At 33.5% G+C, this 11,894-nt stretch overlaps 1 long non-coding RNA gene across 1 annotated transcript; it reads right to left on the minus strand.

Annotated features, from left to right (window-relative positions):
• Window positions 1–3,256: 3,256 nt before the first annotated feature.
• On the minus strand, window positions 3,257–10,630 carry LOC111704148 (uncharacterized). Its single transcript, XR_002765762.1, has 3 exons — window positions 10,360–10,630; window positions 4,503–4,673; window positions 3,257–3,317 (listed from the first exon to the last, which is right to left on the minus strand). It is a non-coding gene; the product is annotated as an uncharacterized LOC111704148 (long non-coding RNA).
• Window positions 10,631–11,894: the final 1,264 nt, after the last annotated feature.

The following is an 11,894-nucleotide window of genomic DNA, read 5'->3' on the forward strand; positions in this document are numbered from 1 at the left end:
TGGTACAGGGGCCGTATTTAGGATTGTGTATTATATGGTACAGGGGCCGTATTTAGGATTGTGTATTATATGGTACAGGGGCCGTATTTAGGATTGTGTATTATATGGTAGAGGGGCAGTATTTAGGATTGTGTATTATATGGTACGGGGGCCGTATTTAATGAATTGTGAGGTGGTTCAATCACGAATCTTTAGCTTTGAATCAGTGGTTCAGGAATTGATTCTGTCAGCACTATAGCGATAGTGATTAGTTCTGAGACTTCTCTACAATTTCTTAAATAAGGATTTTTTTATTTGTTTGATGATTTCAGTTTACTAGGGTAAACTATGGTAAACTTTAATATAAATACTAAAAATGGATTAAATACTATTGAAAAATATAAATTCTATTGATTTAAGTAAGCATATTTACTTTCATATTGATACACAGGTTAGATAATTAAGATTTTGTTAATTTAGAAAAGGATAAAAATGTATTTTTAATTTAATAATATAAGAAATCTAGGATATAAAAAGGTTAGATTTTAAAAATAAAAAAGAATAGATAAAGTAAATTTAGAATGTAAAAAGATAAGATCTGTTGATGATAGTTGGAAAATATACATTATCTTGATTAACAAATTTACATCTAAAGGAAAGCGTATTTTCAAGTGATCCTTCATGCAAGGAGGGCAATGCCTGATTTACAACGGTACTCTTGAAACCTCTGTGTTTTTTGTTGAGTACAGAGATATGCGTGTGTAAACTTATCGAAACCCGGTTGTAATCAGCTACAAATTCAAGTATGTGCTGTGTTGAGTTCACACACGTATATAGCTCTGTAATCGACGAACACACAAATGGTTTAAGGGTACCGCTGTAAATTGGGCATTATTCTCTTTGCATGGAGGGTCACTTAAAATTACACTTACTGACCCTTTAATCTTCATTGTACAAAGTTTTGCATTGATAAATATTTACCTTGATAGAACTGTATAATAGAGACACAAGTACAATCCTCCTCCCATGCAACCCAGTACAAGGGTAGCGTGGTAAACCTGTAAGTGTAAATATTTCATTGTAGGTTGCTTTGTTACTGCAATGTGAGGCTACTGGATCAAATTTAAGCGACTTATGATGGGGGGAGGGAATTTTTCTTGTCTGTTTCCTAATAAACTTATTTCTTTAAATCTTTGATATAATGTGAACCCAACCATATTCATGGATTCCCTCCAACTATAAACTTATTTCTTTCTTTGCTAAATCATAAAATAAGATATTAAAATACTGTATTCAAGGAAGACGGCTTAATTTAACCTTGGGATCGTCATATTTACAGAGTTTTAGGTAGTCTTTTCAGTCTCATCCTTTGTGGGTAACCCTGTACATTCCCGCTAAAAAAAGGGTCGAGGTGTACTCAATTTGGGATATGGGGGGCTCAGCCAGCTCCCCCCCCCTGATACTTATGGTTTCCAAACTCTGATTTTCTAATCACAGTTTTGCAACGAAAAGTCTTAGATATTTCAAACTATGAGTTCTGTTATAGATCGAATGAACTAAGTTTGAATTATCAAAGGTTTAAACCATCAGGTTACAACGATATAGGAATTAAAAAATTTGAGTTTGTGGCAAATACTCAATTTCTTTACAATACAAGTTAAGCAAGTGTAAAACACATCTAAATATACACTGCAGTTATATTAATAAACATATGATGTTTGACAACCATGTGGAAGAGAAGCGTAAACATTTTCTGACAACCAGAAGTAATTCTTTTAAAAGAGATATTTAACAAAAAGATTACGAATTAAGAAAGAAGGGGGGGGGTGGATTAAAATCTACATTGAACATAGCATCGCCTAGACTTGCATTGAAATAATTACAATTCCACATTGTAACAATAATATGATCTCTCTGTTTATTTCAGAGACGTAAATTAACTTTTAAAAAAAGGTGTAAAAATTTGAAAAAACGAATCTTGAAAATATCAATAAAGAAAATCTTAATTAAAATGAAGTTGTATATTAGGAAGTTTGATAAGCAGTATACATGTTTGCATGCGCACAAGTCAGGATTCTTGATCTGCGCATAATTGTTTAGATTCGTATTCGTTAAGATTCATTTTACAGAGGTCAACGGGGTTATCAATACATCTTTGTTGCCTGTTTATATTTTTAATTGTAGCTTTGTAGCTGTCATGTCGACTGTCAATGTTTTTGTGTCTTTAACCTGTTTAATTATATTTGCGGTTCCTCTGCAAAAATGACTGCGCATTTCTGCATATGAAAAAATGGAGAAACTCACCAATTAAAAGGTTTTGAGTCAGAAAAACAATGGTATTTTCCACATTTCAGATTAATGATTCAAGGGTACGGTTGTAAATAGCATGGAGGGTCACATGAAATTACGCTTACAGTCCGTTAAGTGGTCTTTTTGGTTGTTTAAAATCTACATTTATCTTTCAATTTATCCATAGTCAACAATATTTGTTCATAATGTTGATCATACAAATTAAACTACCATATTTCACACTTTTCGTCAACTTTTCATCCAAATCATTTCCTACAAGAATACGTAATTCTTTATCTTTCTACATCCAACCATCTATCAATATTTCTTGTTAAATTCTGTTTGAACATATAGTAGCCCCAGGCAATAGACCTTACTGGGACTATAAATTCAATTTTCTACCTTTAGATTAAACTAAGAATATACTGTTTAATTTTAATAACAATAAATAGACAACTAGTTAATAGCTAAGGTCTTATTGTCAGGGTGAATGTGTACGGTATTGTAAGATAATGTACAGGGTTACCCACAAAGGATGAGATTGTAAAGACGACCTAAAAACCTAAAAATAAGACGATCCAAAGGTTTAATTAATTCTTCNAAATAATATTCTGAATAATAAAATTTACGTTCATACACGGACCGAATTTCATAAGTTTGAACTCCCTCCCTCCCTTCAACTTAATCTTCAACTTTGAATCGGTGGTTCAAATTTGAACCGACAGTAGATAGTTCAGCGACGTATCTAAAATTGATTCTTAATGATTTCCCCAGATTTGAAATCTAGTTTCAATTGAAAAGTCAAAAATTGTTATTACATTTTTGATAAGAAGGAGGAAATCAATCAAAACAACTTTCTTTCTAAATTCAATTTTTTTTTACAAATTCCAAGATTAACTGATTTAATTTTTTGTACTGTATTTCAGAAAATTATTTCAGAAAATTAGAAAATTAGAAAAGAGAAGAAGCAAAATATCGTAATATTATTCCTTAACACTCTCCATCATCACCAGATAAAGATCTGACATCTCCTCCGCTGATTCAAGGTTCTAAAAATTTAAAATTTAAAACAAGCATGAGGATAAATTTCCAGATTAAAAACTATAAAAACTAAAAAAATAGATTTACTCTATCTCCGCATTTTTAGACGTTAATATATTTCATTTTTAGTGTCACGATCCAAGTTCATTTTCGCGAACACTCCCTTTAAGAACAAGATTTGTTTTCTTTTTTTGTTTAGTAAACGCTTTAAATTCTGCCTTCGATTTAACCTGCAGCTATGGATGTTATCTGTATTTTTTTGATTGATTATTTAAGCAGACCTCGCATAGGTCAGTAATTATTCCTCCATACAATCCACCCTATCAAGAACACCAGGAATTGGTCGCATTTAAAAAATAATTATGCCTAAACGAGCTCCTCATTCCCCAGGGTAGTAGAATAGGGTATTCTAGATATTCTAGATATATTTTATATATTCAGTATTCACGATGTTTAACAATCTGACCTTGTCAAATAAACATTAAATTACTAAATTGTTTTAACGTCTATAGTAAAACGATAAATACCTTACTACGTTAATTGTTTTAACGTCTATAGTAAAACGATAAATACCTTACTACGTTAATTGTTTTAACGTCTATAGTAAAACGATAAATACCTTACTACGACAAAGTAAAGTTAGTAGAATTTCATTTTGATATTTATGTAAAAAATATCTTAATGTGTAATGTATATTCATTCATTGCTTTTTACATTTGTCTTTTCTAATATTTTTGAGAACAAATAAAAAATCAAGAAAATTTTATAATTAACGTTTATAAAGTACTTTGATCACTATCCGTTTATATCTTTTCACTATCTAGGAAACCCAGCTTCGCCAGGAAACTTAGTTCTCCTCACAAAAAGCATTTTACCTAACTTAAAACTTTAAAAGAGCAAATAACACATTCCCAAGGTTCAACTAAGTTCCACAATTAAATTTGAGTCAAATAAGTCCAGGGGTTCCTCATTTATGATTGGACATTAATACAGGATAAAATATTTTAAACCATTATTAACATCATTATGATGTGGTTCAAAATTTGAAAATAATAATTTTGAGTACTTAAAAAAACAACGTAAACAATGCCGGACGAAATAATGATGAGTTGTAACGTCATTTGTGTTCCGGACGAAAAATTGGTCCCGTATATACCTTCCCTTCTTCGTCTAATTGAATTAAAGCTATATACCTGAGAGTGAGTTAGAACGAACCATATGATAGCAGCTACCCCAGCTAGCAGGTATAGGACAGTCAAAACCATTCCCATTATATACACTAGGGTGTCCAGCTTACAGCAAGCTCTACCAATACTCAGCTGGATACCCATTCTCATCTCAACCAAGGATCCAGTAGGACTATCCTAAACAATGTATTTTAAGTTAAGTATTTAAACTCTGTTGAAACAAATAATTTAAGTTTGAAATATTAAATTGCAAAGATAAAGATACTAGAAAATTATAATGTGTGACAAAGACTCAATTCCTTTAAAGCAATTTTTCAGAAATACAAAAATTTATAATTACTGTCAAGCAAAACTGTAAACTAACACTTCTTTCAAATTTCTATAGGATGTTATCTATAACATTTGCAGGTCACAAAAATATAACAGATAGGACAAAAGGTCTATAATCACGTTTTGGAAATAATTTTCCCTGAAATCGGAAATAGTGATTTGTAATAAAGCTTTTGGAAAAATTTAACGGAATTCGGGAAGGGAAGTTTAGGTCGCAGGGTTAGCCTCTTTCCCGTCCTTTAGCTGCTTTAGTTGCTTAGTATAAAAAAGGAGAACGAAATGTGTTTAAATTGAAATAGCCTTTAAAAACCGTAAAAAAGTAGCTCGATGTAGATAGTAATAAAGTTTCAAAGTTCCTGTGAAAAAATATCTCTATCTGTGTTTAAAATGTTTATTTTGTGATTAACATCTCTATATCTGATTGATAGCTGCCTATCTTTCTATGCATGCCTGTTTAAACAATTTTTCAAGCGTGTGTTTTTGGTCTTCCTTCTTTTGTGACTTGTGGAAATAAACAATTCCTTGCATTGAATGAAATTTCCATTCAAGCAAAAACAAATCTGGTAGGCAGTGGAACTAATACTGACTTAGTAGGCAACAAATTGAAGGGGACAGAGAGGTCAGGAAGTGCAGGGAGTTCAGGGGAGACATGGGGAGTACATAGATTTTCTTCTGAGAGAGCAGGGGCAGCACAAGGGAGTATAAGGGAAGCACAAGTTGGTATAGGGGAAGCACAAGGGAGTATAGGAGAAGCACAAGGGAGTATAGGAGAAGCACAAGGGAGTATAGGAGAAGCACAAGGGAGTACTGGGGAAGCACAAGGGAGTAGAGAGGCAGGACAAGGGAGTACAGTGCAACACAAGGAAGTACAGTACAACACAATGGAGTACAGTGCAACACAAGGGAGTACAGTGAAACACAAGGGAGTCAGCACAAGGGAGCAGAGAGGCGACACAAGGGAGTACAGGGCAACACAAGGGAGTATAGGCCGGGGCACCACAAGGGAGTACAGGGCAACAGAAGAAAGTGTATGCCAACACAAGGGAGTATATGCCAACACAAGGGAGTATATGCCACCACAAGGAAGTATAGGGACAACTCAAGGGTAAGGAAGGGTAAGGAAGGGTAAGGAAGGGTAAGGAAGGGTAAGGAAGGGCCAAGAAAGGCCGGGAAGGGTTTGGAAGGGCTGAGAAAGGCCGAGAAGGGCTGGGAAAGGCCGGGAAAGGCTGGGAAGGACTGGGAAAGGCTGGGAAGGGCTGGGAAGGGGTGGGAAGGGCTGGGAAGGACTGGGAAGGACTGGGAAGGGCTGAAGGGCTGGGAAGGACTGGGAAGGGCTGGGAAGGACTGGGAAGGACTAGGAAGGGCCAGGAATGAGCAGGAAGTTTGAAAAGTCGAAGGAAGGAAAGAAGTAGAGAAAATTAATCATAATTTAATTTAAAAATAATTAGACGATTTAAATTCTTGTGAATTATTATAATTTAATATTCAAATAATATTCTTCCCACATGCAACATACCCATGTCAATACCTACTCTTACAGCCTATTAAATTACACATAATTACTTTGATGAATCAGAATAAATAAGAATAGGCTGAAATTATCGAATAAGCATATTAAAAGGTATATTGTCAAGAGGTTAATGAAACTGATGAGTGGGTGAGAGAGATGTATAGAAGAAGGTTTGATGAATAGATGATTATGAATGCTAACAATAACTATAAAGGTTTCAGGAACCATGAACTGAGTCTAATGTTTCAGTCTCAAAATCTTAAATATAAACCAATTTAGAATTAATATAAATTTTTGTTTTTAACACTTTTAATTTAAGAAAGGCTTGGAGGAAAGTGAAAATTGATAACTAATAAGTTCAGGAAATCATTATTAAATATACGAATCGATGTTGGAAGTATTTTCTAAGATCTTTAAAACATTTTTACAATTTGGACATAAAATCAAAACCAGAAAGAAGCAGTACTATGCGGTAGGAGAAGGTCACATTATTCGACATTACTTGTACAACTTGTTGACCTCGTAGGTCATCTAGCGTTGATTCTGCGCACACGTATGAGAAAAAAAAGGAATTTATTTCTGAAATCAAAAATATGTTATGCTCTTCTCAATAGATTTACAAGTAGAAGAGTTCTGATTGAAAACATTTAACATTTCAATATTACGTCTAATTTACTTTATTTTGACGTTCTCGTTTCTTAGAAAGTGGAAAATATGTTCAGAGGCCGATTTAAAACAATTAAAACCGCGTCGCTGAACCGCCGAAAACAGCGCCGGCTCAAATCTCGAAACACTGAATACAATTTTAAGTGGAACCAGCCATGTTTGAGCTGCGTCTCAAATATCGCGCGCGGCTCAAATTCTTTAAATTCGGCCTCAGATTTCAAAATGGTGATTTTGAGTTTATTTAACTAAGGAAGCAAGATAAGAATTAAAACTTGAGTAATGTCATAAACACACTTCTGGTATCTATCATTAGGCCAACATTCACATAGATCCAGGCTGCTATGAAAAGTTGCATACAATTTCAAAACTGGGATGACTTAACTATCAAATACTTTTTTGTAGCCATAGAAATGTGTATTTTAGAACTATAAAGCACTTGTTTTTAGATTTTGCTTTTAAATCGTAGATTTTGTGTGAGAGCCTGCAAACTTTGGATCCCTGTGCATTTAGTGTGTTACCCAGCCGAGAGAGGGGGGGCGGAGCCGCCTTGAGCCCCGCAAAATTGTCTCCAAATCTCCGTATTCGCAGATAGATGAGTATTTAGAATGACCGGGCGCTACCCCTAAACACTAGAATAGATATTATTATAGAAGTAAATCATTTAAAGAAAATATTTAATCTTTACATATTTATGCAGTGTTTTCCTGAATATCCAAAAACATTGCAAATTAAAATATGAATTATTTAAAAAAAGAAATTTTACTTTGTACCTCTATAATGTCGATGCTAAAGGATAGGGGTAGCGTCAGGTCACTTTAAATGCTCATTTGCCAATCCAGAGGCTTGGAGACTATTTTGCGGGGCTCACCCCCTCCCTTATACCCAGCCTGATGCTTTGAACTGATATGTTTGGCTCTTAAAACACGACAACTGTAATATAATACACAGAATGATAATACAAAAGGATGAGTACAATAAAAACGGGATTTATGGAATCTCCACCACGCTAACATTCCATGTCAGAGTGTTAATCCACAGGAATAAAAATTTTACAAGATTTTTCAAAGAAAAAGAAAAAGATTATCTGATGATATTTGCGGATTATGTAAAATAATTATATTTACTAAATAATAAAAATTTAATAATCAAACAGTGAAAACCAGAAAATTGTGGAATACTTTTCTTCTTTTTTTCCTTTTTTTTATATAATATTACCCTGTGCGAATGCCTTTTTTTATATAATTCAAAAATGTTTATATGGATCAAAAAGTTTACAAATAATGCGAATGGATTCAAATTGTACAAAAACGATTGGATCTGCGTTAAAGAGCTGTGATTTTACCATCGCTTTATCTATTTTTGCAACCTAGTGTCGCAGATTTTTGATATAGCAAACTATGAATTCTGTTAGATTGTTTTATATATTAATTAATTGTTGACACCATCAGGTTGCAAATATATAGGGATTAGAAACTTGGAATTTGTCACAAAAACTCAGTTTTTTGTTTATATTATATAAATTAAACTGGTTTTATTAAATCTCTTTTTTTTAGATTCTTCCTAAATTTTAATTGCATTGATCTTTTATTCGTGTACGGCAATATAGTTGTATCAAGGAGTATGGTATAGAAGGGAGATTGAATCGACCCAGCCCGCCCTACCATATCATTATACATGCTTTGCAGACGGTACTTTCTTTGAATAAGAAATATTTGTCTTATGTACAAATTCCCCGTACATGAATTCAGAATAAGTTATTGTATTCATCAAACAGGGAAAAAAATTAGGCTGAATAACGCAAACAAATACATTTTTTTGGGATGCAAAAATATTGGGAATACAAGCGTATTATTTTATATAAAAATTGGTTTTATTTAATATGGTATAGTAAAAACCACATTAAAAAAATTAAGAGACGACCATGTATTTCTGGAAGAACAAATATAATAAGCATACATATTTAATGGCGGCAATGATTGACAAGGATGCTAATGTGAAGTGATTAACATGTTAAAATGTATTTTTAGAATAATCCTGACTAGCGACAAAAATTGAAAATATTCAGAGTTTAAATCATATTCGGTTTTATACATTTACACAATTCAGCGATATGTTTGAATATTTTACAATATTCAAATATTAGTTTATAAAAAAGAAGAACGTACACTCTACAGTTATATCCAAGTATTGTAGAGGAAGAAATCCCCGAAAGAGGATTATATAATCCGCAAATCAGAAGCGTCGGATTCTGGATCGGAACCAGAGTAGACCTACTTATCTTCCTCTCTATTAATACACGTGTTATTTATCATGTATTTAAATCTAAAAGCAATAAGTGTACTTCCGAAGTATTTAAATACAATATAATTCTTTGAAATACAAGGTTATAAACTATTAAATTCAGGGCATGCACATGGCTATACAAAAAACGTCTTGTCCACTAGCCTCGAGCTAGAAATTAAGAGCAATTAACCATTTCTTTTTTTATGATTTAAACATTAAACAGGTCTCTCCGGATTCTTTTCTTCTCTCCCTACTTGACCTTCACCCTTTTCTCCTTTATAATGTTTTTGCATTTTAGAAATAGTCCAAACTTTTCAAAGAAGCCGATTCTTTACATTTCATATTTTATTATGTAAAACAAAAGTAAATTGCACGCAAGAAATCTTTTTCAATCAGAACTCCTCTAATATTCTGATAATAACAAATGTTTTTTATATTTGTGCGTAAAATCAAAACTGGAGAAGCCATGATGTCCCAAAGTCGTACCAGTGATGTTGCATGAATTTAACCTTTCCTTCTGTCTCACTCTTCACTAAAACTCAGGATTTCTTTGGTCAGAGTACTGCAGATCCCACTCATAGGGTGGTCTAGCTTCCAGTGATATATACATGATTACAATTAAATTATTTCTTATAAAATATTGTCATTGTGGACATTCGATATCTTTTATATTTTTATTTAGACAAATTACAAAGTTTTTTAACACGCGTGATATAACAAAACCCACAGAGATTCAGATTAATATTAAAAGTTGCATCAATTTCTAAGACCGGGTCGAGTTTCAAGTGTCGCACAAGGCCTTGACCTTTGATTTTATCTCATTAACTCACTTTTTAGTAGCCCTAGACATATACATTTTTAAAATATCTAATGCACTTGTTTTCAGCTTTTGTTTGTAAGAAGTATCAGGCAGAATTCTAATCAAATTTGCGTTGAGAGCTTAAAACTTTTGGTTCATAATTTCCTTTTGATCCAAAAATTCATAATATTCCATCTCCATCTAAACTTATGTCTTATGTGCTATTAGTATCAACAAAAAATATTAGACTGTGTTTTTTATTTTATAATTCTCACCTTTTCTTCGAGTCAAGCTACTTCTGATATGCATTCTATAACCCCATAACATAAAAGCAGTTTGTTTCGATTTGGTTTTTGTTTAACAAAACATTCTGAAAATTTGTAAACAAGTCACTGTCACAGGTTCATTTTAAGTCTGACACTTTTGTGACACTGCCTGAATGAGTGGTGGGGGACAATTTGTAAAATAATTGGCTTAGATCTGCACTTCTTACTACGCAAGCAGTTTACGTGCGTTTTATGCTCGTGTTTCTGTTCCCGGTTCAAGTGTCAGCTTGGAACTGACTGTGAGCGCCAATATTTGGGTTTACTCCCCCTCCTCACCCGTCCAGAGCAGGAGCAAACCGAACAGAATATGGATCCTGGGAGATTCCGACGCTTTAGTGCGTACACAAATACGCGGGTGGTATTCGTGTCTCAATGTGGGTTAATCGTTGGTTTACACCCGGTTTACTAAGCATTTGCATATTTTAATTCATGATATATTTGAGATGTTTCATGTTTATATTTTATAACTAGCTCAAGTGCCCGGCGTTGCCCGTGGAATCTAAAAAAATGGAATTTTGAAGAAAAAATTTCAGCCCATTCGGTGGCCAGAGCTGGTTGGCCAGCTTAAGCTATCATATATACAATTTACCATGAGAGAAAAGCTTTATTAATATTATATTGATAAACTAATAGATCCATGGAGCACTTTCAAAACTAGCTATAAGGGAACTCTAGCTTTGCCTAGAGGCCTGGATACAAAGTTTTCTTTATAAGAGTGAACCTATTCAACTAGGAACGTTTAAACTGGCATACTAAGAACATTTCCGTGGTGCGTCCGAGTCAAAATTTGAGACAAATCGGTCAAGTGGTCAATTACTACCTTATATATAAAGAGAGAGATACTAAGCATATTTTGACAATTGAGGTTCATGTTCACGACTAAATTAATCGAATTTAGACAAATTGCTTTATTCATGGATTTGACTAAACACTAAATATGTTTAACATTTCAGATACAAGTTCCTAAATCACGTACGCTTGTTTGAGCTAAGTGAGCGCAGAGGCCGAGTTTAAGAATTTGAGCAACGTCTCTAATTTGAGACGCGGCTCAAACATGGTTGGTTCCAATTGAAATTGTATTCAGTGTTTTGAGATTTCAGACGGCGCTCAATTGGAACCGGTTTTTGGCGGTTCAGCGACGCGGTTTAAATTTTTTTAATTTGGCCTCAGTTAATGTTCTTAGAAAGTTAGAATAAATGAAGTTATTTAATATATCTCTTTGTTCGCATCCTATTAAAAACGTCTACCATTTTAAATCGGGGTTTGAATGGTTTAGCAGTTGGTCTTATGATTTCATTCGAACATATTAATCTCATAGCTTCATAATTTAAAACTACTTTACAGAGAAGTTAAGGGAATTTTGATGAACCAAGGGATTCCCAAGACCAATTTTGCCTACAAAACATCCAGCGAGTAGCGAGTCGAGGGAACCCGTTATAAACCATTATAAAACAATCATAAATAATTTATCGTAAAATTCCAGT

This window comes from Eurytemora carolleeae, unplaced genomic scaffold, assembly GCF_000591075.1.
Source record: "Eurytemora carolleeae unplaced genomic scaffold, Eaff_2.0 scaffold599, whole genome shotgun sequence".
NCBI classification, from domain to species: domain Eukaryota; kingdom Metazoa; phylum Arthropoda; class Copepoda; order Calanoida; family Temoridae; genus Eurytemora; species Eurytemora carolleeae.